The 27954-nt window shown below is 45.2% G+C and overlaps 1 long non-coding RNA gene across 1 annotated transcript in view; it reads right to left on the reverse strand.

The window, feature by feature from the left end:
* LOC135983511 (uncharacterized) overlaps positions 1-23227 on the reverse strand; it is a 35571-nt gene extending 12344 nt beyond the window's left edge. The window contains exon 1 of the long non-coding RNA XR_010601186.1: positions 23095-23227. This is a non-coding gene — a long non-coding RNA (uncharacterized LOC135983511). The remainder of the gene's footprint in view (positions 1-23094) is intronic.
* Between the last annotated feature and the right edge of the window lie 4727 nt (positions 23228-27954).

Genomic DNA, 27954 nt, shown 5'->3' on the forward strand with positions numbered 1-27954 from the left:
GAAACGCAGTCAGAAGCCCTTGGAATTATGGGATCAAGAAAACTGCATCATGGAGGGGAATCCCACCCCCATGATGCACTGTGATCCATTTCCAGAACTCCTAGCAGAAGAAAGTGGCGATTTGCACAGTGGGATAGCTACCGTTGTGCAAGGTGCTGTACAAACAGTCCTTGGCATGAATGTTTGCAGAAAATAAAATTACAAAGTTACATAGATGAGTATTTGCAACAAATAACAAATAAGCGCCACATTTTTTACATTTGCATGTACCAGAATGCTGTCAGCTTACCAGTCAGGGAACAGAAACAGCACCATGTGATTCAGCTAACCAATCACAATCAAGCCAGTAGACAATCCTGAACACACCCATTCCTGCATGCAGTCCAATTTGAGTCAAAGAGCGTGCATGTGGCAGTATGTTCACAGGCTCAGCACCACCATAATTCAAACAGCAAATATGGAACACTCAGAACCACATGAACAATCTACGGAGCTTTAAAAGCCATCAGCAATTTCATCAGAGGAGCTCTCATGATGAATACATTTGAGGAAATCATCCTTGTAGATACTCCACAAGCATAAAGAGACTAAATACATCTAATATGTTATTGGTGGTGAATGATTTGCTTTGTTCTAGCAATTATTTTCACTATATAATCTCTTATTCCCTTTCCTCTTATCTTTCCTTTAATGTTACTTGGTGTCTTCCATTTATGTGCCTCTCTCATTGTTTTATGTTCATGGTAAATCAATACAAATATTCAGACACTTAAACACCTCATTAAAATCTGCTTGTAGTTTTCTCTACCCAGGCTCAATAACACCAATCTGTTCAATAGCTCATAATATGAAAGCTTCATCAAACTTCTAACTATTGTTAACTCATTGCTGCGGACTGTTTCCAAGTTCTGCTATATCGTTAGTGTCATGGGAGGGATTTTGCCCCACAGCTGAGACTAAGCAAGTGAGGATAAAAGCCAGCAAGTGGCTTCCTTGGAAAGAAGAGCTGCTGTAGAGAGATCAGATCCTGTGGTAGGTCCTCCTGGCACAGGGGGAAGAGAAGAAGAATGGGAAAGACCTCTGGGCCCCGGCAGAAAAGCTAGCAGAATATGAATGTGGAATTAGATAGGACTGTTTTATTGTGTTTAAAAGAAAAAAACATGCTCTGAAGGAAGAGTTAGACAAGCCTTTGGGTGTGGTATTAATCTTTCCTGGGCTGGGGAGACAGGTAAGCTGTCCTACATTTAGGTTAGGGAAGCAAAACTTACAATAGTACCCTCAATGAGGTCATACTATCACTTTAAATGTCCTACCAATATCTGTGCTCTCAGTCACTTCCTGCGGTATGAAAAGTGTTCTCTAGCCAGTGTTGTACATAGGACAAAGAGCTTCATTGCGTCATCTGGAAAGAGAGAGCAATTTGGAAACAGCATTTACATGCTTATGAATGTTATTTGTTTCATCTGGTTTGTGAGATATATACCCATTTCCTAGAATATTTATGACATCCATGTCCAATTTGTGACAATTATAATCACAGGGTGCCACAACCTTCACAGTGATTAAAAGGATTTTTTTTTAAATTAAGTGATTGGAGCAGCTCATCTGAATGGGAGAAGGGTGGTGAATAAGCACAACAGGGTGAGGTTCACAGGGGAGGTCTTTAATGGATCCAGGGCCTATACCACTAAATGCTTTGGGGGAGAATTTCCAAGGCACACAGTGGGGCTAGATGCCCATTTCCAAGTGACTTTAATTGTGAGCCCAAATTTGCCTTTGAAAAGCTGCCCTTTAAAATAAGCCTTCCACTTCATAGCGACCATTGTAATGAATCCATAGCGGACACAGCAGGACGATCTCTGCTCACAGCAGGTGATGTGAAGGAAGGCATTTGAAGGACTGATGGCAGTTGTGATTGCTCCATTGATGGGCAGAGCATCTTAATGGGAGCTTCACACAGCCTCTAGCTCCTGCTCTTGGATTCTTGGAGAGAATCATCCTGGATTTTGTTTTCATCTGTGGGGGCCTAAGAGGTTGCGAACTTTCCTTGAGGACACGGCTCTCAGCCCAGTCCTTCGTGAACAGCTCCTTTGCCATATGGACATTTGTAGGATGACCTGCAGCTACATGCCAATGCGGCACAGGGCAGCTCACGCCTGTGGTGGAACTGGTCAGCATGAGCATCACAGCTGTGCTCCATGGGCTGGAGAGACCCTACAGTCGAATCATACATTTACAGGTGATCCTGCCTTGATGCTGGCGGGTCTCGGAGTATGTAACTTTCTCCCCCTTGACAGCTGTCTGAGTCCAAGTCTCCCCTCCTTCAAACAAACCTTAACACTGCTCTTCAAAGGTTCCCCCGCCCCCATGTATTACTATTGTTGCCATTCACATCCACTCTGTTCTCATGCCATAATTCCCTCTTCAGTTTATTCCTTTTATTTCAATTATTTTATTTTGTTTTGGGAAAATGTCATTGTTATTTTGGTAGAGACAACTGGACCCTTTATATAGCTGCTGCTAATAGTAAATAAATAAATAATAATAAACATGTGGCCCTACACAAGTGGAGCCAGGAGGAGAAGTGATGTAGTAGCAGGGCTAGATGGGGCATAATGTCCATGGAGACCATAATGTGCTCAAGAATGCTGGCAGGAGAGCCCTCAATGACCCTCTCTTCCCTTGTTCTACAGAGATTGGCTGTTCTCTCCTCCGAGCTGTTCTCCGGCCTGCAGCGAAAAGGTCAGGTGCACAAGGAGTCAGGGCAATGGCCCCAAAAGCAGCTAGACTAGCCATGCTGGCCATTCTCGGCCCTTGGAACCCAGCCGTGCAACGTGTGGCTACCCCCTGGGTACCTCTCCTGATTCCATATTTTGGCTCTTCCTGTGCAGAGCTAACATGGGAGTGCAGATCACCTGTATGATCCTCTCTGAGCACAAGCTGGCTCTACAGATACTTTAAGAGAAGCTGCTGCCGTCAACATGAATTGGTCACTGTCTCTGTTGAAGAACTAGTTGGTGTGAGCTTCACCGGCACCATCTTGCATGATCATGATAAGCTGCTACAATCTGGTTTGTATTATTGTTTTGTGTGTAAGAGTCAGCGTCTAAATACAAGGCTAAAGCAGCAGCACTTAAGGCATGAATTAAACTCCCAAATGGAAATGTAGAGTCAAGGTTTTCACTCTGTCCTTCGTTAATCCTGCTGCTGTTAGGCACAGGTGAGCCTCCAATGTGTGTTTTACAATGTTCTAGAAAGAAGGTAAGTGAGGGCGAGCCCAGTTGTCTTGACTCTGAGTTAATATCCTTGGTGTTACTTTAATGTTAGCCCTTGGGTATGTAATTTTAAAGAGCCGTGAATATTGGTAATAGCATACCACTTTCTACACTATAATATTAAAGGAGATCCGCTACTGGATGTACAACATTAGGTTCCTATGGCCCTTCCAAAAACTGTGAGGCAAAAATACAGTGTGCTATACTCAGGCTATTAAGTGTCTACCAGTGAGGACAATGGATAGTGGGAACTATATCTGGGGGTGCAGAGATACACCCATGTATACTTCACCTACGGGACAAGCAGGGCTGGCTGTTTAATGCTGGGAGCAACAATTTGGGTGAGCTAACCTTCATGAAACAGGAGAATGTCTCACGAGTTAAGTTTAGGGCACTCTTCTAGGACTTGGGAGACCTAGTTTCAAGTCCCTGCTCTGTCACAGACTTCCTGTGTCACCTTGGGAAAGTCACTCAGTCCTTGGGTCTCAGTTGCCCCCTCTAAAATGGGGATAACAGCACTTTCCTACTTCATGGTGGTGCTCTGAGGTTAAAGATTGTAAGATCTTGGCAGTCCCTCCTACCCCCATGATTCTAAGATGCTCAGATACTAGTGTAATAGGGGTCATAGAAATAGACAGCAAGAGATTACTAGCAGGCTAACGCAATGGTTTGTCTGCATTTGATGGTTTCTGACCTGTTGCAATATGGAAATAGTTAATCCCAATATCTCCATATTGTTTTAGGCACTGTCAGCTGTAAAGCAATTTGGTTTAGGTTCATAAACTTCACTGTGATTATATTGATATATCACTATATAAAAGAAAACAGTTAAAGAGTCAGATTTCTCTATCCTTTCTTGTGCTGAGCAGCACGTCACTCTGCAAGTAGTTCTGCTGGTGTCAAAGGGCCTACTCGGAATAAATGTTACTCGTTCTGAGAAACGATGGCAGAATCGGTCAGTTGGGGTTTTAGGCTCAAGATTTTCAATGCCATCTATGGAAAGTCAGTTCTCACACATTTTAAGGGCCATGTGTGTCCAGTTGCTTTTGGCAGCTTTGAAATCATGAAGGGGAGTTAGGTATGGGGAGTGGTCCATGAGAAGACCTCTCTATTAAGCTGTGGTCTGCTCTAAAAAACCACAAACTCTTGCTCTCTTGTTTTCAGCATAGACATGGGTCTTGTGAAGTGCTGAGTTCTAATCCTAGTTCTGGCACGGACTCTTTCTTTGGCTAGGGCAAGATGCCCAGGCCCAAAGCGTGTCTGGTTTATGTGGAGCCATAGGTAGGCAGGGGTAAAGGCACAAAAACTTCCGCATCCTGTGCTGGGCGTCAGCCAAGGTGTGCTCTGGCTCATGCTGGCAAATCAAAGGAAGCGGGATCCTGGGTGGCAGGTAATGGAGGCTGGGGCTAGGCCTCTCCAAACCTCTGCTAATGGTCCCTGCCACAGCCCTGGAGCCGGGCCACAGTGGGGGCCGGGCCATGGGCTGCTCCAGGCACCTCCCGGCCAGGCTGGGGCTCAGAGCTGCGCCAGGCACCGGCCAGGCTTCGGAGCTGCACTGGTGGACCAGCTGGTGAGAGCTGGAGGCCAGAAGGGGCAGAATGGGGGTGGGACCTCAGGCAGAAGACGTGGAACAGGGAGCTAGCCTCCCCGAACAGGAGGGTCCACGCGCCACCCAGGAGCAGGATGAAGCTGAAATGAAACAGCCAGTGGAACTCCACCCTTTCAAAGAGTAGTGGTGGTTCTGCACCAGGGTAAACTCTCACTCTAGTGACCCCCTCCTCCACAAAGCACTGAGCTGTAGGGCACTACCTAGCCTTTCAGCTCTCGGCCTTCCTTGTCCCATCTGCAACATGAGGTTGTTAGCAGCTGCCTGCCTCACAGGGATGCTATGCAGATTAGATCATGTTTGTCAGATCCCTTTGAATGACCTAATGTGCTAGGCAAGTGCTAAGTAGTATCATTAGCCAACCAAAATGCCCTTACGAAGCATTAAAAGTGACTACCTACCACCTTACGCTTCTGTTTAAAAGAAATACTATTTTAAAATTGCCATCATCCCCAGTTGTACAATACCGGTTACGAGGTTTCTAAAAGCAAGCTTGCACAATTCCTTTTTTCTTAATGCAGCAGAGGAGAGAATACTAACAGAAAATGTATTCCATCCTTCTTCCCTGTCCCATCCCTCTTCCAGATTTCCACTGAGAAAACATTTTGGTTCATAAACTCCCTTATTCTCCTCAGCAAACAGCCTCCCATGCAATTCTCAGCTCTGAAAACATTTTCACCAACAAGAATATCAGTGCACTTTACCTAGTATTACATTCTTCCCACTTCCTTCATACAGAACAGTGAAACTACACAATAAGATACAGTAACTTAAATCCTTGAGCTTCCTGAACACATTTTGCATAATGGAAACTCAGAACAAAGCTTCATATGCTCATTACTAGGTTTGCCTGAAGCTAAAGATTCTCCAGTCTATCCACCTAGTATAACTGAAAGTGTCTAGAAAACTTTGCTTAAGACCCTTTAAAAATGAAGAAAGCAATACACATAATGGACCAAACCATGACTTCAATTAGAGCTTTACAACACTGCTGTAGAAGGTGGTGTTGTTTCCTTGGTGTTAAGAAGGGTAGATGTTGACCCCAGAGCATGCCTATTTTCAGTTGTTCAAATGTCTTTACCAGTAGAGGGTGTATGTAGAGCACTCTCCCATTCATTCTCTACCTGTGAGCCATGTGTTTTCTCTGAAGCACTTAGAGAGAGGACCCCACCAGTCCAAACATTTACTAAAAATCACTCCTCTCTAGAAGGTTAATGCATCAGTGACTTATACAGGCTGAACGAGCAGAGATGAAATATTCCTTTCCTGACCATGTACACTTCAGATACTGCGAATATATCTGGACAGCCAGAGCTGCAGCCACTGTACATCACAGTGGTCCAACATTGAATTCTTGAAAGTCATCTCTTTTGCTAATGTTTGCATGTTATTTATTTTAAAACCTTAAAACCCTTTGACAAATCTCTGCTTTGTTCAAATAAATGATTTCCCCATTTTCATTTTGAAGGAGGACATATTCTTTCATAGAATATCAGGGTTGGAAGAGACCTCAGGAGGTCACTTTGTCCAATCCCCTGCTAAAAGCAGGCTCAATCCCCAACTAAATCATCCCAGCCAAGGCTTTGTCAAGCCGGGCTTTAAAAACCTCTAGGGAAGGAGATTCCACCACCTCCCTAGGTAACCCATTCCAGTCTTTACCACCCTCCTAGTGAAAAAGTGTTTCCTAATATCCAACCTAGACCTCCCCCACTGCAACTTGAGACCATTGCTTCTTCTTCTGTCATCTGCCACCACTGAGAACAGCCGAGCTCCATCCTCTTTGGAACCCCCCTTCAGGTAGTTGAAGGCTGCTATCAAAGCCCCCCTCACTCTTCTCTTATGCAGACTAAATAATCCCAGTTCCCTCAGCCTCTCCTCATAAGTCACATGCCCCAGCCCCCTAATCATTTTTGTTGCCCTCCACTGGACTCTCTCCAATTTGTCCACATCCCTTCTGTAGAGGGGGGACCAAAACTGGATGCAATACTCCAGGTGTGGCCTCACCAGTGTTGAATAGAGGGGAATAATCACTTCACTCGATCTGCTGGCAATGCTCCTACTAATACAGCCCAATTTTGATGGCCTTCTTGGCAACAAGGGCACACTGTCGACTCATATCCAGCTTCTCGTCCACTGTAATCCCCAGGTCCCTTTCTGCAGAACTGCTGCTTAGCCAGTCGGTCCCCAGCCTGTAGCAGTGCATGGGATTCTTCAATCCTAAATGCAGGACTCTGCACTTGTCCTTGTTGAACCTCATCAGATTTCCTTTGACCCAATCCTCCAATTTGTCTAGGTCACTCTGGACCCTATCCCTACCCTCCAGAGTATCTACCGCTCCCCTCAGCTTAGTGTCATCTGAGAACTTACGGAGGGTGCAATTAATCCCATCATCCAGATCATTAATATAGATGTTGAACAAAACTGGCCCCAGGACCAACCCCTGGGGCACTCCGCATGATACCAACTGCCAACTAGACATCAAGCTGTTGGCTCTCTTGGCTTGAAAAGGAGGTAGATAAGGTTGATTTTGGTTCTAAGTGTAAGCGGGGGAATGGTCCCGCTATTGTGGGGAAATTTCCTGACTTCTGCACTACCCCGGTGAGGTGGGCAAGCGAAAGGATCTGAGTCCCCGCTCCCACTTCCTTTACCCAGAGGCCTCCCTGCCCTTGAGGGCTCCCCTTCCACTCTCCTGTCTGGCTGAGTCCTCGTAACCCCAACAAGGCTGGGCCCAGGATTCCTGGGGGGCTCGACCCCCAACCCTGCTGTGGTCACCTAGGACAGGGGCTAGGGTGTCCCCACTCCGGGGTACTCTTTTTACACTGGGCACCTCCCTGACCCACTGATTATTCCATACAATTTAAAGCAAATACAAGTTGTTTAATTAACAATTAATCTAAAGAAAAGAACAAGGAAAAATGGGAAAGGTTAAAGGAAAACACATCACCCTGCTCTGTGGCAGGGAACATTACAAACAGTGTCTCTGGAATGTCAGGGCAGGTCACAGTCTGCTTCTTGTAGGTCCCAGGCCTCCTTCTCAGGCCCAGGCCCTGCTGCAGAGACGCTGCTGGTTGGACACTTGCAATGGTGGTGGCCACACACCTCCGGGCTTTGAGTGGTGGGACCCTTCTTCCCAGCGTCAGCCCCCCGTAGGGTTAAGGTCCCCCTCCCGGTCTGGCCTGCAAGGGCCCTTGTCTGGGGGTGTCTTTCTGTGCTGGGCCCTTTGCCCAGGTTCCCCCTTGGCTGGCCCCACTTGCTCACCACACCTGGCTCTGTGGCTGCAGCTCTGCTCCCAGCACAGGATCTGCTCTCCCCGGGCTGCGTCTCTGGCTCTGTGGCTGCAGCTCCACTCCCAGCACAGGATCTGCTCTCCCTGGGCTGCGTCTCTGGCTCTGTGGCTGCTGCTCCGCTCCCAGCACAGGATCTGCTCTCCCTGGGCTGCGTCTCTGGCTCTGGATCTGGCACGGTTCTGCCCTCCAGCTCAGCTTGGGCCCCTGCTCTCTCCTTAGCTCGGCCCCACTCAGTCTGACTCAGGCCATTCCAGTTCACACGGAGGACGGGACCCCCTCTGGCCTCCTGACTCTCTGATTAGCCTGCCCGCCCTGTCAATCAGGCTGATCTGGAGCATTGGCCTCTCCCCATTGCCCCTGGGGACTGTCAGTCTCAGGCTCCTGATTTGCCATCGACCCTTCCCCTTTCAGTGCTGGGAGCTAGCAACCAAAACACCCCACTGGATGTTAGTAAGGGGGCAACAGTCCCCTTACATAAGCAAGATTTTGAACATTATATTTGGCTTTGTGTATTGGCCAAGAAACTTACTGATCAGAGGCACCAGTGATGGTGGTAACTGAATGTTGTTCCTCCTAACGGGCTGAATTCTTTCTTTGTCAAGGTGGTGTCAGCACCTGCTAGTTTATACTAGTTTCATGCTAGATCAGAAAGCAAAGGTTTAAAGTGGAACAAAAATGTGGATGAAGCATTGTCCATGTTCCCAGGTAACATCATTTTCTGATTAAAATTAGTATACACTTGTCTTGCAAGAGCTTAATCATGGCTATGTAAGCCAATCTAGGAGCTGTGCTGTAATTAGTTTGAGAAAAAGATATAAAAGCCATTAAATATATATTCAGCATGTTAGTTCATGCCTTTACTAAATAGGATAAAGAAAGATAGCTTCATACTTTCCTGTAAAACAGCCTGGCCACCCAAACACAAGTCCAGTGAATGGTTCCAGTTACACTAATGCCAAAATCTTTAGAACTACTAAAATTAGGAAACTATTGAACTTTAACAGGAGTTTTGAATTTTCAGAGTTATCCAAACAAAGCTGCATCTCTTGCAGAAGGATATGTAACTGTGGGTTGAAAAAAAATGCTAGCTGACCATTTTTGAGCAAACCGAATTTTCATTTTCATGGAATTTCAGTTTTACAGTGAAATAAAGAAACATTTGTTGTTTTGGGGGTTTTGTTGGAAAACTAATTGCCACCACAACGAAAATTTCCCAGGAAAACTTTAATTCACATCAAATCAAGTTTTCAATGACAAATGGGTTTGATAAAAAAAAATTCCACAGCTGTAATATGAACTAGAAATGGGAAGATTCCCATTTTCTTCAATAAGCTTTGGATCAGACCTCAAGAGGAGAAATTCTGGTCTTAGGTATAACCTGTGTAATTGCAGAGTAACTCCGTTAACTTCAATGGGAGCTGCTGAGAGCTCTGCATGTTTAGAAATCAGGCCACAGAAGAAGCTAAATGTGGACTAACTTTAGGCTCTCATTTTTGAAAATTCTTCACCTAAATGACTACATAAGATGCAAGGCAGTGGAGGAGAGTGGAGAATCAGATCCAATGAGTCTAGGAGAAAAAAAATCCATGTTTTTTTATTTTCAATTATCAATAATAATTCAGTCACCTTTTATATTAATGGTACACCATTTATTAGCCCTGTACAAACTATTCAAATTGGAAAACATTAACCAAGAGGAGTAAACCTACCATTTCAACGTTAACAATTGGAGGGAGTTTTTAACCAATGTTTTTTTCTAAACAAAAAAATTAAAGCTTGAAAAAAAAATTTGAAATTGATATTTCCACACAAAAAATCAATTTCAATTAAACCCCGTTTTCTCACACAGACGGTTTAATTAGAAGTTTTCTGCCTGGCTCTGCACACTGATATTTCTCTTTTTATATACAGCTTTTTTCAGCACAAAATACTCACTGGAATAAAAGCCCTTTCCAATAGCCATATTCTTCGAGATACTGCACAACTATAATTTAAAAGGCTTCATGTACACACACATCAAAGGGGTTCTATGATTTACATGAGTGAAGCTGGGTTAGTTTGTTGAGTCATCTCAACCTGAAAAGGTGTGTGTGTGTGTGTGTGTGTATGTGTGTGTATATATTATATATATTAGGGCTGTCAAGCGATTAAAAAAATCAATTGCGATTAATCACGCGATTTAAAAAATGTATCATGATTAATCACACTGTTAATACTAGAATATCATTTATTTAAATATATTTGGATGTTTTCTACATTTTCAAGTATATTGATTTCAACTACCACACAATATAAAGTGTACAGTGCTCACTTTATATTTATTTTTTATTACAAATATTTGCACTATAAAAAAAAAGAAATTGTATTTTTCAATTTACCTAATACAAGTACTGTAGTGCAATCTCTTTATCATAAAAGTTGAAGTTTAAAATGTATAATTATGCACCTAAGAACATAAGAACGGCCATACTGGGTCAGACCAAAGGTCCATCTAGCCCTGCATCCTGTCTACCGACAGTGGCCAATGCCAGATTGCCCCAGAGGAAATGAACAGAACAAGTAATCATCAAGTGATCCATTCCCTGTCTTCTATTCGCAGCTTCTGCCAAACTGAGGCTAGGGACACCATCCCTGTCCATCCTGGCTAATAGCCATTGATGAACCTATCCTCCATGAATTTATCTAGTTCTTTTTTGAACCCTGTTATAGTCTTCACAACATCCTCTGGCAAAGAGTTCCACAGGTTGACTGTGCGTTGTGTGAAGAAATACGTTCTTTTGTTTGTTTTAAACCTTCTGCCTATTAATTTCATTTAATGACCCCTAGTTCTTGTGTTGTGTGGAGTAAATAACACTTCCTTATTTACTTTCTCAACACCAGTCATGATTATATAGACCTCTATCATACCCCCCTTAGTTGACTCTTTTCCAAGCTGAAAAGTCCCAGTCTTATTAATCTCTCTTCATACGGAAGCTGTTCCATACCCCTAATCATTTTTGTAAAATTTTACAGCCTGCAAGTCCATTCAGTCCTACTTCTTGTTCAGCCAATTGCTCAGACAATTTCACCTGAAAGTGAGAACAAGCATTCTCAGGGCACTGTTGGAACCAGTGTCGCAAGATATTTATGAGCCAGATGTGCTAAAGATTCGTATGTCCCTTCATGCTTCAACCACCATTCCAGGGGACATGTGTCCATGCTAATGACAGGTTCTGCTCTATGACAATCCAAAGCAGTGTGGACTGACACATGTTTGTTTTCATTATCTGAATCAGATGTCACCAGCAGAAGGTTGATTTTCTTTTTTGGTGGTTCAGGTTCTGTGGTTTCCACATCATAGTGTTGCTCTTTTAAGACTTTTGAAAGCATGCTCCATACCTCATCCCTCTCAGATTTTGGATGGCACTCAGATTCTTAAATCTTGGGTCGAGTGCGGTAGCTATCTTTAGAAATCTCACATTGGTACCTTCTTTGAGTTTTGTGAAATCTGCAGTGAAAGTGTTCTTAAAATGAACAACATGTGCTGGGTCATCATCTGAGACTGCTATAACATGAAATACATGGCAGAATGTGAGTAAAACAGAGCAGGGGACATACAATTCTCCCCCAAGGAGTTCAGTCATAAATTTAATTAACACATTTTTTTTTTTTACGAGCATCGTCAGCATGGAAGCGTGTCCTCTGGAATGGTGGCCAAAGCATGAAGGGACATACTAATGTTTAGCATATCTGGCACATAAATACCTTGCAATGCCAGCTACAAAAGTGCCATGCAAATGCCTGTTCTCACTTTCTGGTGATGTAAATAAGAAGACGGCAGCATTATCTCTTGTAAAGGTAAACAAGTTTGTTTGTCTTTAGCGATTGGCTGAACAAGAAGTAGGACTGAGTGGACTTGTAGGCTCTAGAGTTTTACATTGTTTTGGTTTTTTAGAGTGCAGTTATGTAACAAAAACAAATGTACATTTGTAAGTTGCACTTCCATGATGAAGAGATTACTCTACAGTACTTGTATGAGGTGAGTTAAAAATACTATTTTTTTTTTGTTTATCATTTTTACAGTGCAAATATTTGTAATAAAAAATAATGTACACTTTGATTTCAGTTACAGAGAATACATCTATGAAAATGTAGAAAAATATCCAAAATATTTAATAAATTTCAATTTGTATTCTATTGTTTAACAGTGCGATTAAAACTGCGATTAATAGCGATTAATTTTTTAATCACGATTAATTTGTTTGAGTTAGTCACATGAGTTAACTGTGATTAATTGACAGCCCTAATATATATATTCCCTTTGTTATATATTTGATGGCTCACCTAACCATTAAAAAAAGTGTTTTGAAAATAAGACCCTTTATAAAATGTCTATATTTCAGATCTCTGCCCTCATGATTTTTTGGGCGGGGGGCGGGGTCAAGAAGGTGGAGACACAATCCGCTTTCCTGTTAAAGCTTTTAAATGTATTTATTTCAGAGGACAGTTCTGCCATGGCTTAGTATCCACTCATGATCCTAAGCAGGTCACTTAGCCTTCTGTGCACCTCACTCTCCTCCATCTGTAAAACAGGGATAGTATTTCCCTACCTGTGTAAAACACTGAGATCTACAGCTATAGAGTGCTGTAAAGATGTGACCTGAGAACCTCATAATACCAACAGAGGGGTTACAGAACTCTCATGAGTCTGGTGTGTACATTGTAGCTCAAAGAATACTATGTGAAGTCTCAAATGAAAACCAGTTTCACGCTGACCATTAATATCATTGTAAAATATATGTACAGACAGGAAGTAAGGAGTATCACACATACACACTGAAAATATGGTGGTTTTTTTTAAATCTATATCAACCAAATTCACCACCAAAGGTGAAAAAGAGGTTTTCCTCCGGACAGGCGATAAGAAATGTGTTTCTGTCAGGACATAAATTAAGCACTGTAAGCTAACAGAATGTGTGCCCAGGCAAAGGGTAACAAAGGTGTGAAATCAACAGGAATTGAGTCCACAGGAAACAAGCCCTGGGAGTTATCCTGTCTCTGAATAAAGACAACGGACTGTGGGGGTATTGCTATGAGGCAAAGAAGACAGCCTGGTATCCTGCACCTACGAAGCTAATGGACAGCACACGTACGTTCATGAAAACAGGACCTCAACCAGCTGTGGTTGAAAATGTTGTAGAGGACTTCAGGCGAGAAGCTTCTTCAGACAGGAACTTGGCTGTTAAGTTTAGTCTCTAGAAAGTGTGTTACGTTTTTGTTTTGCATGTAACCATTCGTTTCTTACTCACTATCACTTGAATCTTGGCTACCAAACTTATTCTTGTTTTCACTATAAATATATTGAAGCGCTGTGATGTTCAGCATGGTGCAGATCCTGCATTGAATCTTACGAGCTGGTGTGTTCTGTTCCTTTGGGGACAGCAGACCTGATAGTTCTGAGAGAAGCCAGTGTCAGGGGCTGATATCACAGGGGGGAATGCTTCAGAGGGACTCAGGGTGCACCTATTTTTAACCTGCAGGCAAAGTAAGGGCTGGCATAGCCAAGAGAAGAGGGCTTGAGTAGCTAAGAGACTGGGGGTGTTCAGAAGCCCACACACACCTAAACACCAGCAAGACTCTCTCAAGCTAGAGGCAGGTGCCTCGCAGTCCTGGGTACCCCAAGACCCATCAGAAATGGTGTTCTTATTAATATTTATCCTGGCTGGTTGCAGTGCAACACCACAGGTGACTGAGCCAACCAGAAGAATTTGTCAGTTCTTTTGTATGGCACAATGTAAGACCCCGGTCCTCAATGACTTACACCAGGATTATGCAATGTTGCTGAAGCTAATGAGGCTACTCACAAATGTGTAAAGTTAAGCACGTGTGTAAGTCTTTGCAGAATCGGGTCCCTTCGGTTTTAAAGTAACAGTGGTGTGGGCACTTTCTTACACTTAAAAATATTTCCTGCCCCCCGTGTCACAGCCGTTCTATTATCTGCCAGTAGCAGTGTGAAATCGAAGTATCTGGAGGTGTGACTGTAGTTGTACGAGTTCTGCAGTGGTGTACATATAGCAAAGTGAAACAATTAAAGGGCCGATCCAGTGCCCACTGAAGTCAACGGACAGGCTCCTGACGATTTCAATGGGCGTTGGAGCAGACCCTAAGGGCTAGGAGAACACGTTCTCATGCTCGTGGCAACAGACACCTGTTTTGACACAATTTGGAAATCCTAACAACTGCATCAAAAAGCCATCCAAACCCAAGTCCCAGCCTCACGCCGTGCTCCCACCGTGGCTTCAGACCAGTACTAAGTCGCTGCAGAGCACAGACATCTCAAAGAGGGTCAGCGAATACACATGTAGTAAAAACCTTTGCGGAGGCATTACACAATGATAATCAGTTCGGGAAGCCTGTGCTTTCAGCATTGGACACTAAATGCAATTTCAAAGCCACAAAGCAAAGCAGGAAGAAAATATTATCCTGGAAGCAGGGATCCAGTGGGGTAATACTACTACATAGCTCCTCGATAGTACTTTTCATCCATCGCTCAATAGCACTGCCAGGGAGCTCGCGTGAGCAGCTGGGTGTGGAACAGATGCAGAGGCATAGAGCTCTGCATGGATTCTGGGAGCTGAACCATTTGCTCAGCCAATGGGCCCCACATAGGACCCATCCCCAACAGAGCAGAAGCAAACACACACAAGTGCCTCTCTAGATGGGGATAACAGGGTTGAGTACAAAAGATTCTTAAACCCTGGATCTCACGTTAGACAGTGACCCTTTAAGAAGGCTAGACGACAGATCATTGAAAACATTCCCTTCCTCCTCCTCCTCCAGTTATAAATATTTTTTTAACTTAACTGAAGGATTAGATATCAGCACCCAGGTTTGTGATGCATTGTGTCATCGACATAATGAATCCCTCATTTCCCTCTTTTCCACTTCAGTCAAGCTCTATCAAATGCCCTCAAACCATTACTGTAACCGTGTGATGACAGTTTAATTAGATCAAGACTTTGCAAGAGGAAGAATACTGGAAACAGAGACATTTATGGATTACAGTCTGAGCCTTCGCTACCTGCCCTTCTTCCACCCCACCTACATCGAGTGCTACCTCAGGAATGCCAGGAGAGAAAGACATTTCCCCCCCACACACACAGATAATGTATCCCATTTGAGGGTTATCAGTTAATCTAAATGACAGGGGTTACAGTGTCAGCCATTCTTTCTGTCTCCATATTTCTGAGAACCAGAACACTGCTTTTTGCATTCCAGGAAGGCATGCTCGGAACGAGCAGTCAAGAATGGTAATGCAGAGACACCTAGGGTGAAATTCTGACCCCAGGGAAGTCAATGGCAAAACTCCCAGTCACTTCAGTGAGGCCAGGACTTCAGCCCTGGGATTTTCATAAAGAACAGAAGAACACATTCAATGGGGAGGCCACTATTTTAAGAATACACCTCTACCCCGATAGAACGCTGACCTCGGGAGCCAAAAAATCTTACCGTGTTATAGGTGAAACTGCGTTATATCGAACTTGCTTTGATCCGCCGGACCGCGCAGCCCCGCCCCCCCCGGAGCACTGCTTTACCACGTTCTATCCAAATTCATGTTATATCGGTTCATGTTATATCGGGGTAGAGGTGTATTTATAACTAATAAGCCTGTAGTGCCATTCATCTGAGCGTCTCCGAGAACTTGACGATCATTCACAGACGCCAAGGCCAGAAGGGACTGTTACAATCAGGTAATCTGACCTCCTCTATAGCACAGGCCAGACAACTTCCCCCCCTAAAATTCCTAGAGCAGATCTTTTAGAAAAAAACATCCAATCTTGATTGAAAAATTGCTAGTGATGGAGAATCCACCATGACCCTTGGTAAATTGTTCCAATTGTCCATCGATTAATTCAGGCTTGCAGCACTACCTCTGAAGGAGCTATCATTGTGTCCATTTTACAGGTATGTAAATTAAGGCACAAAGGATGGAATTCACAAGGGGCGGGGGGACTTAGTAGTTGCAATGCTGAGCACTGTAGTTCTTAACTTTTCATGCCTGTGACACAGCCTTGGCAAAGGATCCCCTGTTCTTTGCAAACATTTCTCATCTCAGACCTTAGGAACTCACTACACCAAACATGTCTAGCAGGATATTTATCTATAAAAGGTAACATGCATGGTGTCTACAAGAAGCTCATAACTTGTCAAGATTCATAAACTTTGTGAGATGCATGTACAGGTAATATTTAAGGAATAGTGTATTTATACTGAAAGTAGGCTTTATGGACCTGGAGTAGAAATTGGTCACTGGGAGACGGTATATCTGAGTGATGGCCTGTCTGGGTAAGAGGGGGACTTGTCATCCCAACCTGTTTGGCCAGTGATGCAATGCAGGCCTCAATTGTTTAGCCTTGCACAATACTAAGATTTTGAATGGGAAACAATCGGAGGCAATGACAAACAATCAAAACCACTTAATAGCACAGAAGAAACTTAAGATGGGGGTTTGCCCTATCTGTGAATAGAAACAAAATGCCGTTTCAATATAACAAACTAGGGAGAAGCACTCTTTATCCTTTCAGTGAGAAAACCTGTTGCAAAGCAGGGGTCCTTCATTAACGTTTGGATCCTGGTTCTTGTGAAACTAGCTAGCTCTGCAGCCGACAACTTTGGGCAGGAAACCTATTTTATTAGATATAAAACTATTAATAGTAACTTAATAAGTGTAGACCCAGGTTCATGTTTTATGATTTTGTTTTTGGTTGTTACTGTTTGTTTTCATCACTCTCTCTTGTTTCTGGCTCAATCTTTATTCTCTGTTAATTAAATCTACCTTTGTTTTACTAAAAAAAGAAGAACAGGAGTACTTGTGGCACCTTAGAGACTAACAAATTTATTAGAGCATAAGCTTTCGTGGACTACAGCCCACTTCTTCGGATGCATAATGCATCTAATAAATTTGTTAGTCTCTAAGGTGCCACAAGTACTCCTGTTCTTCTTTTTGCGGATACAGACTAACACGGCTGCTACTCTGAAACCTTTGTTTTACTGTAAGTGGTCAGAAGTGCTATGCAGTTTAAGGTAAAACTGGTAAACTGAGGCACACTACACCTCTGGGGGCAGAGAAGCTGGAATCTGTGAATAGCCAGTTCAGGGGCTGGCTATCATGAGGGAATGAGTCAAAGTGCACCTATTGTTAACCTGCAAGGCAGAGGAAAGCGTTTGAGAGGCAGAAGGGCTGGTAGCATCAGAGAGCTGACACCCAGCCACCACTGGAGGCAGGGTGTAATAAGGTGACCCACAATCTTGGGTCAAAGTGCCCTGCCACCAAGTAGGATTCATGATCTGGAGTTAGGCATTCAGACTCCCTATACAATGCATGGGGACAGATAGGTGCCTAAAAGCGGGATTCACAAACACCTGCAATCTGAGCAGGGAGTCACTTAACCTAGCCAATAGGAAGTGCCAATGATAGGGGTAGACCTGAAGTCCCACCCCAGAACAAGAGAGACAGGCGTCTCTCTCTGCTTGGTCTCCCCAGCCATGGCTCCTTTCCTGAAGTTAGACATCTAAGCCAGAGCAATTGAGGTGCTGGTGCCTCCCCACCCCAATAACTTTTAGGCCGCTGGTTAGAGCACTCACTGAGGATGGAGGAGAGACAGGTTCAATTCCCCTCTCTGCCTGATGTGCAGAAGGGATTGAAGGCGGGAGTCGTCTCTCCACGAGAAGACCCCAATGGTGGATCGGGCGCATACACAGGACTTTCTAGTACTCTGCGGCTGTGAAGGCGGCAACAGGAGGGAAGCCCCTGATTGTCTTGGATCTCCTTGCCACTGGTCAGGGTTTTCCTCCTGTCAAGTTTTGTGTGGTTACTGCCTGTGCACCGGTTTCCCCATGTTAAAAGATTTCACGCGCAAGCCTCTCTCTCCTAGGAGGGTGCCCTAACCCCCAGGCTATGGCAGAGCTCTTTCCATCTCTCCTGTCGAAGCTGTTCCACTTTGTACAACTCCATAAATATGAATTAGATCAGAGAGAGAGAGACCGGCACTCTGTGCTGGTGGGTAGCGCAATCATCTGGGAGGCAGGAGACTCAGGGATCAGTCCTTCTCAGCCAGTGGATATTACTTATTTATATGCAGTGGAATGGCTTCAACAGGGAAACAGGGTACCCCATCGCCCAAGGGTAAGGGCACTCCTTAGGAGACGGGAGACCCAAATTCAATCCCTTCTCCAAGGCATCCAGAGGGGGGAAATTTAACCCGGGTATCCCATATCTTGGGTGAAGGCCCCTAACCACGGGGCTAAGATTTATTAGCGGGAGAAGGGAAGCACCACCTCCTCCTCTGGCCATTCGGCATGAGATTAGATGTTCTCTTAGCACATCGATCAGCTTGGGCCCCAAAGGCAAGCTAGGTGTGGGAATGTCTCAGCTCCTGGGTGGTGTCAGGACCGAGCTAGCTGTGTGCACGCCCAGTCACCAAAATTTAAGTTTCCACGATTAAAGTCCCTGAAAGGCACATAGGTGCTAAGCTAGGGGGAGGGAGGCATGGTGAACACCAGCGGGGCCTAAATGTTGGACTTGGGGGCCTAGCTTCCACGTTAGGCACTTCCGGCTGCCTTGTGAATCTCACCCAGGGAGGAAGTGGTTTGCCCCATTTAGTGGCAGAGAACAGAGCTTAGAGATTTTGACCCACTATAGACCTCACTGCCAAAAAATAACCAGTCGCAAATAAATGTGACCTTTGGCACTAGTTTCTGCGGGGCAGCACACTAGTCAGTTGGTAGAGTTCAGAAACCCAGAGCTAGTATGTTTTGCAGATCTTGTGCCAGCATCTTAGTGCTGAGAACAGTATAACTACAGTTATTCTACAGTATAACTGGGTAATTATTTAACTGCTTTTCAAGTGCGTATTTAATCAGCACTGCTCCCTCCCACCAGTTATTATTTGATGCTCTTAATGTCGTACGTTTTCTGCAGTATTCCCGGTTCCTTTACATTTCACGTGTGCTGACTCACAGAAAGTCACGTTGGTATTGCTCAGTGAGTTTAGATGCAGGGCTGTAAGATGAAAGGCATTTGCTGTTCTACTGCCACTATTCCCTACCTAGTTTCTAAACTAATCTGCACTCATATGTTGTTAGATGTTGGGGAAATTCCTGCTCTGTCCTGTGCAGGTGCATTAGAAGGTAAACTGTTTCTTCCTCACATGCTATTCCCCATCTAGCACTATCAGGGCTCTGTTACTATAGTAGTGGAGTATCTCAGTCTTTAATGTATTTATCCTCCTCACACCCCTGTGAGGTAGGGCAGTGTTATTAACCCCTTTGCACAGCCATGGAGCTGAAAGATAAGTGACTTGACCAAGGTCACATAGGAAAGTCTGTGGCAAAGCTAGAGATTGAACCTGGGTGTCTCGATGCCCAGCCTACTGCCCTAACCAGACCATGCTTCCTTTTGACACAGCACACAACAGCTAGCAAACAAGCTCACCAGAAGGGCCCTGCTCCTCCCTCACCTGGCAGTCAGCAGGAGGCACATGTGTCTCCTTTTCTGGAGCAGCAGGAAGGTGTGGTTGCAAGGCCCCATGTTCCCCACTTACTTTTGGTCAGCCTGCTCAGCAAACCAGAGGCTGCTCCATTCCAGCCACCGCAGGACTGTGCCGTAGGGCTTGATCCAGAGGCCACTGAAATCAATAGGAATCTCTCCATTGACTCAGCAGGGCCACGATTTCACATACAGATTGAAGTGATGCAAAAGACAATCAGGTGTGTCCTTTTCCCCCCATCCATTAACCTAAGCTACAACTACAGGGTCCAACGCTGCAGTCCTTAGGCCTCATTCTCCATTCACCTACCCTGCTGCAAGTTCTGAGTAACTCCACGGCACTATAGCTGGAGAACTAAGGAAGAGAGGAGTGAGCACCTTGTGAAATCCTGATGCAGGAACGTCTCCTGTCGGAGCCACTGATGCTTTGCCTGAGCCCATTACTGTCATTCTTGTACTTTCTTCACTAATCTCTCCCTGTAAGTAACTGATTTTTAATTGCTTACAAGACAGATACTTCGTATTGCACGTTGAATGTTATTGTCACTAGGGTCAGGTGAGATGGGTTTTCACTTAATTATCAACCTATCCTGCCTTGGGGAGAGCCATCAGTACCACACTATGGCCAGCTTAACAATATCTGGACCAAATTCTGTTCTTATCTAAACCAAAGTCCAGAGTAACTTCATTGACTCCTGTGCATCGCCCTTATTCCAGTGGGACTGAGGCTATGTCTACACTACACTGAAAGAAAGCATTTCTACTGGTGCTGGAATGCCGCCTCCCCAAATGACAGGTTACAAAGTAGCAGCCGTGTTAGTCTGTATCCACAAAAACAACAGGAGTACTTGTGGCACCTTAGAGACTAACATATCTGACATCAGGAATCATAATTTTCAAAAACCAGTGGGAGAACACTTCAACCTCTCTAATCACTCAGTGACAGACTTGAAGGTGTCAGTTTTGCAACAAAAAAACTTCAAAAACAGACTCCAAAGAGAGACTGCTGAACTCAAATTAATATGTAAATTAGACACAATTAACTTAGGCCTAAACAGAGACTAGGAATGGTTGGGCCATTACACTAATTGAATTTTTTTCCCCCCATGTTAAGTTCTTCTCACACCTTCTATGGGTCATCTCGATTATCACTTCAAAGTTTTTTCTTCTGCTGCTGCTGCTAACTCATCTCAATTGATTGGCCTCTTACAATTGGTATTCGTACATCCACCTTTTCGTGTTCTCTGTATGTATAAATATCTTCTGTCTGTGTGTTCCACTCTATGCATCTGAAGAAGTGAGCTGTAGCCCACGAAACCTTATGCTGAAATAAATTGGTTAGTCTCTAAGGTGCCACAAGTACTCCTGTTCTTTTTTCCCCAAATTACGTTAGCTATGCTGACAGAAGCACTCTTCCAGCAGTAGAGCTGCATCTACACTGGATGGGTTTTCGACATGGCTATGTGGTTAGGGGAGCGGTTTTTCATACTACTAGCCGACAGAGCTATGCTGGTATAAGTTAGAAGCGTAGCCCACACCTGAAAGCACAATTTGGCTTTCTCTGTTCCTGTGCTTTTATAGTGCTTGATGTTTCCTGTCCTCGTGAAATTCATTTTGAATAAATGTACTCACAAGAAACTCACATGTCCTCTCATCTTTAAGAGCTTCTGTTTTTAAATTTTAATGAACATCGCACGAGAGGAAAAAACCACACACACAGCAGCTATTCAAAATTAGCTTTTTGGGGGGTGCTTTAGAGAAGAATTTCACTTCTCTATAGCCCAACTGGGACTGCAAGCCATCCAGATAAGCTTTTCAATCTATGCAGCTAATCATGTAACTCTCAGCTCTGAAAGCGAGCTTTTTACCTTTTGTCTCTGCTGGGCTATTCTTTGGAATGTATAGCACATTAATGGGAATGCACTATTGAACTACCTTGCATAATACAAAGGAACTTTGCTTAAATTATACTTGAATTACCAGTAAAGAAGCTGAAGGGGTCTCACCTCCCAGGCTTTTATGAGCTCATCATAAATAAGGCTGCGATTATTTCACTGAGGTTGCGATAGTCACGGATTCTGTGACTTTCCGTGACCTTCGTGACTGCTGTAGCGGCTAGTGCAGCTGATGTCAGGGCCACCCAAGCTGCTTGGGCACCCCATGGCCAGCTGGTTGGCCCCAGACAGTTGGCTCCAGGGACTGCGCGAGCAGGGGCCGGTGCAATTGGTCCCAGGGATTGCCCAAGCAGCAGTCCTGGGGAGTGCCCTGGGGCCAGCCACATTGGCCGCTGCTTGGGTAGCCCCGGGCAACTGGCTCCGGGGATTACCATAATAGCAGCCAGTGTGGCTGACTCTGGGGAGTGCCTGAGCAGCGGTCCTGGGGGCGCCCTGGGGACTGCCCGAGCAGGAGCGGCCCCAGGGGCGCCCAGAGGCCGTCTGGAGAGCAGTCCCTGGGAGTAGCGGCTGTGGGGAAGTCAACCCCCAGCACTGGAGCAGGGCCCCCCAGAGCAGCAGGGCCCCAAAAGTAGAGATTTAGTCAGGGGTATTTTTGGTAAGTCATGGACAGGTCACCGGTCGTGATTGTTTATTTATTGTCCCTGACCTGTCCATAACTTTTACCAAAAATACCTGTAGCCTTACTAATAAAGGTACGGTTTTTCTCAAGTATTCGTTCGTTCCCCTATTTAACATATACCTTGCATGCTTCTGCACAGAAATACTGTAGATGGGTTGACCCACCGTTGGTGCACCCCTAATAAGTCTGGGCATAACAATGCTTTTGTCTCTAGCACCCCCTGCTTACTGTCACTCCTTTCTGGCAACTCAGCTTCTGGCCAGATCACTCTTAGTTCCACCTCTTCCAGAGGTAACAAGAGGTCTGACAAATATTAGTCCCAATCCTTATATCTGGTCTTTGGCCTTCAACTCCAGGCCCTGTGGTCTTTACACCCCTTCACGCAGGGCTCTCAGTAGTCTTTATTCCCTTCTCAGGGGCCACATTACTACCACAGGTGAGAGGGTGAGGAACCAAGGCCCTCCTTCTACACTGAGACCATACACCCAGTAGCCAAGGTCTGCTTCATCAGATTCTCTGCTGCTGCTGACTCCCTGGTCTCCTTCCTACTATAGCCTGTTTTCAGGCCTTCTCCCCAGCTCCTTGTCATGAGTTACACATCCCAGGGCTGTGTTCTGGGTCCACCACAAGCCTCACATCAAGCAGGGTTCCACTCCCCAGGCCTCTCTGCCTCTGAGTCCTATCCTTGCTAGTCTCTTCCTGCTCCTGGGATCAGCCTCTGCCTGGGTGAGCCAGTTCTTCCCCTTTACCTCAGGGCCCTGCACAAGCCTTTGACCCAGCAGGATATCCCCCCTCTGGCCAGTTCCATCACAATCTTTTCTGTACCTGCTCCTGCTGTTTCTTCCTGTTGCTCTGCTGTCTACCACCAAGACAGTGGCTGCAGGGTTCTCACTGACCTGTGTTTCTTCCATGACAAAGAACCAAGTGCTCCCCAGCTGGGTTTGATCACCAGTTATGGCCAACACCCCGCCAGGTGCCACCCAGTGAGGGAATTGGGCTTAGGCTCCTGTCAACCCGTGGCTAACCAGTGTAGGGTTTACTCAAAAGGCTCCTCTTCTCCCTCTTCCAATGCTCAGTGTTCTCTATATGAGACTCACATTCTGATCCAAACTCAAGCGTGTGGCTGAATTACAGGCATTGAAAGTCCTCTAGGTAAGTGTACATGGCGTGTGGAAGTTGTCCATAGAAATACCAAAATGCAATGGGACACATTAAGGAGAAGATTTTAGTCTTAAGATCACAAGCAAGAAGCCCTGGGATAGCTCAGTGGCTTGAGCATTGGTCTGTTAAACCCAGGGTTGTGAGCTCAATCCTTGAAGGGGCTATTTAGGGATTTGTGGCAAAAATCTGTCAGGGATGGTATTTGGTCCTGCTGCAAAAGCAGGGGACTGAACTCACTGACCTTTCAAGGTCTCTTCCAGTTCTGTGAGCTAGGTATATCTCTATATTTAAAAAAAAAAAAATGAGGTAGCCTGACTCCAGAGAGAGGTTCCTCCTGACCCCAATTAGTATGAAGTTGGCTTATGCCTTGAAGCTTAAGGGTTTAGATCACTTCCAAAACTCTAGTTTTTTATTATTGTTTTGGTCTTAAAGTGTTTTTTTTATTATCCAATCCTCTTTGAATCTTTTGGCCTCAATGATATCCTGTGGCAATGAGTTCCAAAGGCTAATTGTGCATTATGGGAACAAGTATTTCCTTGTATTAGTTATGAATTTCCTGCCTTTCAATTTCTTCAATTGCCCCCTTGTCTCTGTTTTACAAGGCAGTGACTAGAAGACTTGAACTACCTCCTCTGTAACATTTTCCACCTTGTCTCCAGACTGATTGTCCAGGGTGTGAAACATGGCGTGCCCCTTATAGCAACACAATGGCCCAGACCATTCCTCTCCAATCATGGGGCTGGAAATCCATGTTGGGGCTGTGGAAGGAAGAGGAGTGACTGCATGCAGAAATCCCACTGGGCACTGTTGCTTGAAGCAGGGTCAGAGAGCCAGCAGAGAAGCACATGGGGGCAGCCCTCCATTCAGGATGACTCTGACCTCTGAAATCTACAGGTGCCATAGCGTTGGGAAGCCATTTCTGTCTAAGCTAAAGCAGCCCCCTCGGGCTTCCCTATGGGCCATGGCAGTGCCTGAATCTTTGCAGTACTGCATGCCCACCTCTCCAGACCCCAGCCCTGACTCCGGCTTGTCCCCTGTGCCAGGGTTTGGGAGGCAGTCCTCGGAGGGCAGTCTTACAGCTGTCTACTACAGCGCCTGCATCAGGGAAGTTGTCCTCCAGCTGAATACAGGGCTTTGATGGCCACTTTACAGTATGCCATGTTAAAAGGGCTGCAATAAAGGGGCCAGTGGGGGGTTAAGTATCTCACTCTATAAATTTGCCAATGCCTTCTAATGAATGGCATATATTAGACTTGTTCAAATGTGGCTGGGTGTGACAAGAGAGAGATCAATTCGCCCTCTAGTGGCTGCAAACGCAAAAGAATAAACCACCTACGCAGAACGGACCAAATTCATCCTTATTGTAATGGTACTGAAGTCAATGGAAGTTACAGCAGAGATTAAACTGGCCCCGAGGATCACTAAGTGCCTTACATCCATTAAAGAGTTAAGTCTCATAACATGCCAAGGAAGTAAGCATACACTGCTATTCCCTTTTTACATCAGAGGGGTAGCTGTGTTAGTCTGAATCTGTAAAAAGCAACAGAGGGTCCTGTGGCACCTTTAAGACTTAAAGGTGCCACAGGACCCTCTGTTCCCTTTTTTACAGACCAGGGAGAGCAATGCCTGGGAAAGGGGACTCTGGAAGAGTGTGTCACTGATTTCCACATCAAATTAGTTCAGATTACAAGTTAAAAAAAACTGTTTTGTTTTTATTTATTTAAAATATCCCTAAACCCTGCTAATTCACCTCCAGGTCTGACAGTGAGGTCAGGTTCTTCCTGGCTTCTGCACCATTACCAGGAATGAATGTTTCACAAGGCAAATTCTGCCTTTATTTACAGCTGCGCAACTCCTTGATCATCAGTGGGGCTGCAAAGATATACGTGAGGGTGTAATTTGGTCCACAGTATCTAATCAATCCTGTGTACATGCCTAAATCCTAATAGATGACCATGCAACCTTTAAATGAAATGTAAGCCATCCTAGTCAGTATTAGAGAGAGTTAAACATTTGGGTGTGTTTTGGTGTTTGTTTTTTCAAAACTGCAAAATTCTGAAGGAGCAGTAAGAAATTCAAAAGAAGCATGTGAATTTTCTTTATCATACTTATCTGGCCCCCTACTACACCTCTGCAAGGTAGGGAAATGCAGACAAAAAGTCTAAGTGACTTGCTAGAAAGCTTTTAGCAGAACAGGGAATCAAACCAGTGTCTCCTAAATCCTAGGCAACTATCCTAACCACTGGACTATCCTTCCCCTCTTTGTTGAGTATCTCTACTTAATACTTTTCTGGGTCATGTCATGGATGCATGCAGGAGCCAGAGACACCTGTGTGTTTACAAGCTGGATAAAAGTGTTATTAGTAATAAGGCCCTAAAATTGCACAAGGCAGCTCTCCCTGTGGGTGCAGTGAAAGGTACAGGGATTACCTTTTTATTGGCCTCCCAGCACAGTTTCCATTAACAGCAGAATTTAGTTAGCCCCCATCATTTAAATGAAAAGTGTGTGGTTGTTACCCTAGGAAACCTAGCAGAGGTCCATGCGGGTATAGTTCCTGTCTGATATGTTCATCACCATGCATGGATGGAGAAAGGGTACCTGGAACGTTCTCCATGCTGCAGGTAGCAGAAAATGATCCCAATTAAGTCATTGGATGGGGCAGCATTGCAGAGACTGGGGACGTGAAACTTCAGGGCCATGGCCTCCAACCATCCGCAAGGGCCCTTCACCTCTGCTGTCTTTAGTGGGGGGTTAGTGATCTGCTCCACTGCTGCTCCTCCTAGGGCTGTCACCTTATCTCCTTGTTTCTTGGGGCACCAGGTGTCACTCCCTCAAACAGGCCCTTATGAGGCCCAGTGTGGGCACTTCTACTGCAGTCAATGGGTTCTTGGAAGGGGACAGCAAGTGCCTGCCAGCCCAGGGAGAAGCCATCTCACTTGCTGAGGAAAGGGAAAAGATAACCCCTCCCCACAGTTGCTAGGATAACAACTGAGTGCCTCCTGAGCTAGGAGGGATTATCAGGCATCTCCTCCCCAGCAGACGGTTGTTAGGGAACCATAGGCGGTTCTGCGGTGGGTTTGGCCGTGGCTCAGACAGCAGCAGTGAGACAGGTCCCTCGCTACCCCAGAAGACCCTTCTGTATTGGAAGAGGCAGTACCAAGTGGCCTCCATACTCGAGTCTGTAGCAAGGGCACCGGCCTCTTGTCTGCGTTTGCTCCTTAAAAAAGCCTGTGATGCAATTTGCATGAAACTGGTATAATCCCAGGTCAGTCAAAACAAAGCTCACCCACCTCCCAGCTCCTCGAGTCCAGCCATTATCTCCTCCCAATGCATCAGTTATCACACTTACACCTAACCCACCACTGTCCCAAAACCTGGGAAAACCAAGGCCTCCGGGCAGACAGCCTTGTGCTTCTGCACTGCCTCCTGTAACTCCCTCCCTCGACTCCCATGGCAATACAACCCCTGCAGGATCCATGCTCCCAGGGGCTCCCCTGAACCCAACTCAGGAATGGAAGTCACCATGTGGTGTCCACACTGCACAAGATAATGTTACCATTGTTTTGCCCCACTGTATGGATGGGGGAACAAACAAACAATCATCCCTCAGTACATACAAAGCTCTGTCCACCTGATGTAGCCATAGGGGAGTTTCTGCAGGGTTAGGTGAAAGGGGACAATGCCAGAGTCACAGCCCCCCTTCTTCTACAATGACCCTGTCCTGCCCCAGAGTCCCCACCACTCAAAGTGAAAGGGACAATCCAGGTGCTGATGTTCCACACCAAAGCTAACATGGCCACACTGTACAGATGTTCATTCAGCTATAATTCAGCGTCCACTTCGGTGGGTACTATCTGAGCAGCTGGACCAAGTTAACATCGATATGGGAACCTTAGCATTCAATTTTTGTGACTTGCATGCATTCAAATTCTGAGCCACACTACTGCACTAATGTTGTCATTGGCATTTCATGTTATTCATTCCGCTAAGCTGAACAGGTCGGCCACTTTTTAAACTCTTAGCAGTGTCACTAGTTTCACTACCTCATTCTTAAACATAAAGGCCAGGTCTACACTAAGAGTTTAGGTCAAATTTAGCAGCGTTAAATCGAATTAAGCCTGGAGACGTCCACACAACTAAGCCCTTTTTTTTGACTTAAAGGGCCTTTTACTCCACCTCCGACGAGGGGATTAGCGCTGAAATCGGCCTTTCCGTGTCGGATTTGGGGTAGTGTGGATGGAATTCGATGGTATTGGCCTCTGGGAGCTATCCCAGAGGGCTTCATTGTGACCGCTCTGGACAGCACTCTCAACTCAGATGCACTGACCAGGTAGACAGGAAAAGCCCCGCGAACTTTTGAATTTCATTTCCTGTTTGCCCAGCGTAGAGAGCACAGGTGACCATGCAGAGCTCATCAGCACAGGTAACCGTGATGGAGTCTCAGGATCGCAAAAGCGAAAAAGTCCAGCATGGACTGAATGGGAGATATGGGATCTGCTCGCCATATGGGGAGACGAATCAGT

This window comes from Chrysemys picta, chromosome 5, assembly GCF_011386835.1.
Source record: "Chrysemys picta bellii isolate R12L10 chromosome 5, ASM1138683v2, whole genome shotgun sequence".
NCBI lineage: Eukaryota > Metazoa > Chordata > Testudines > Emydidae > Chrysemys > Chrysemys picta.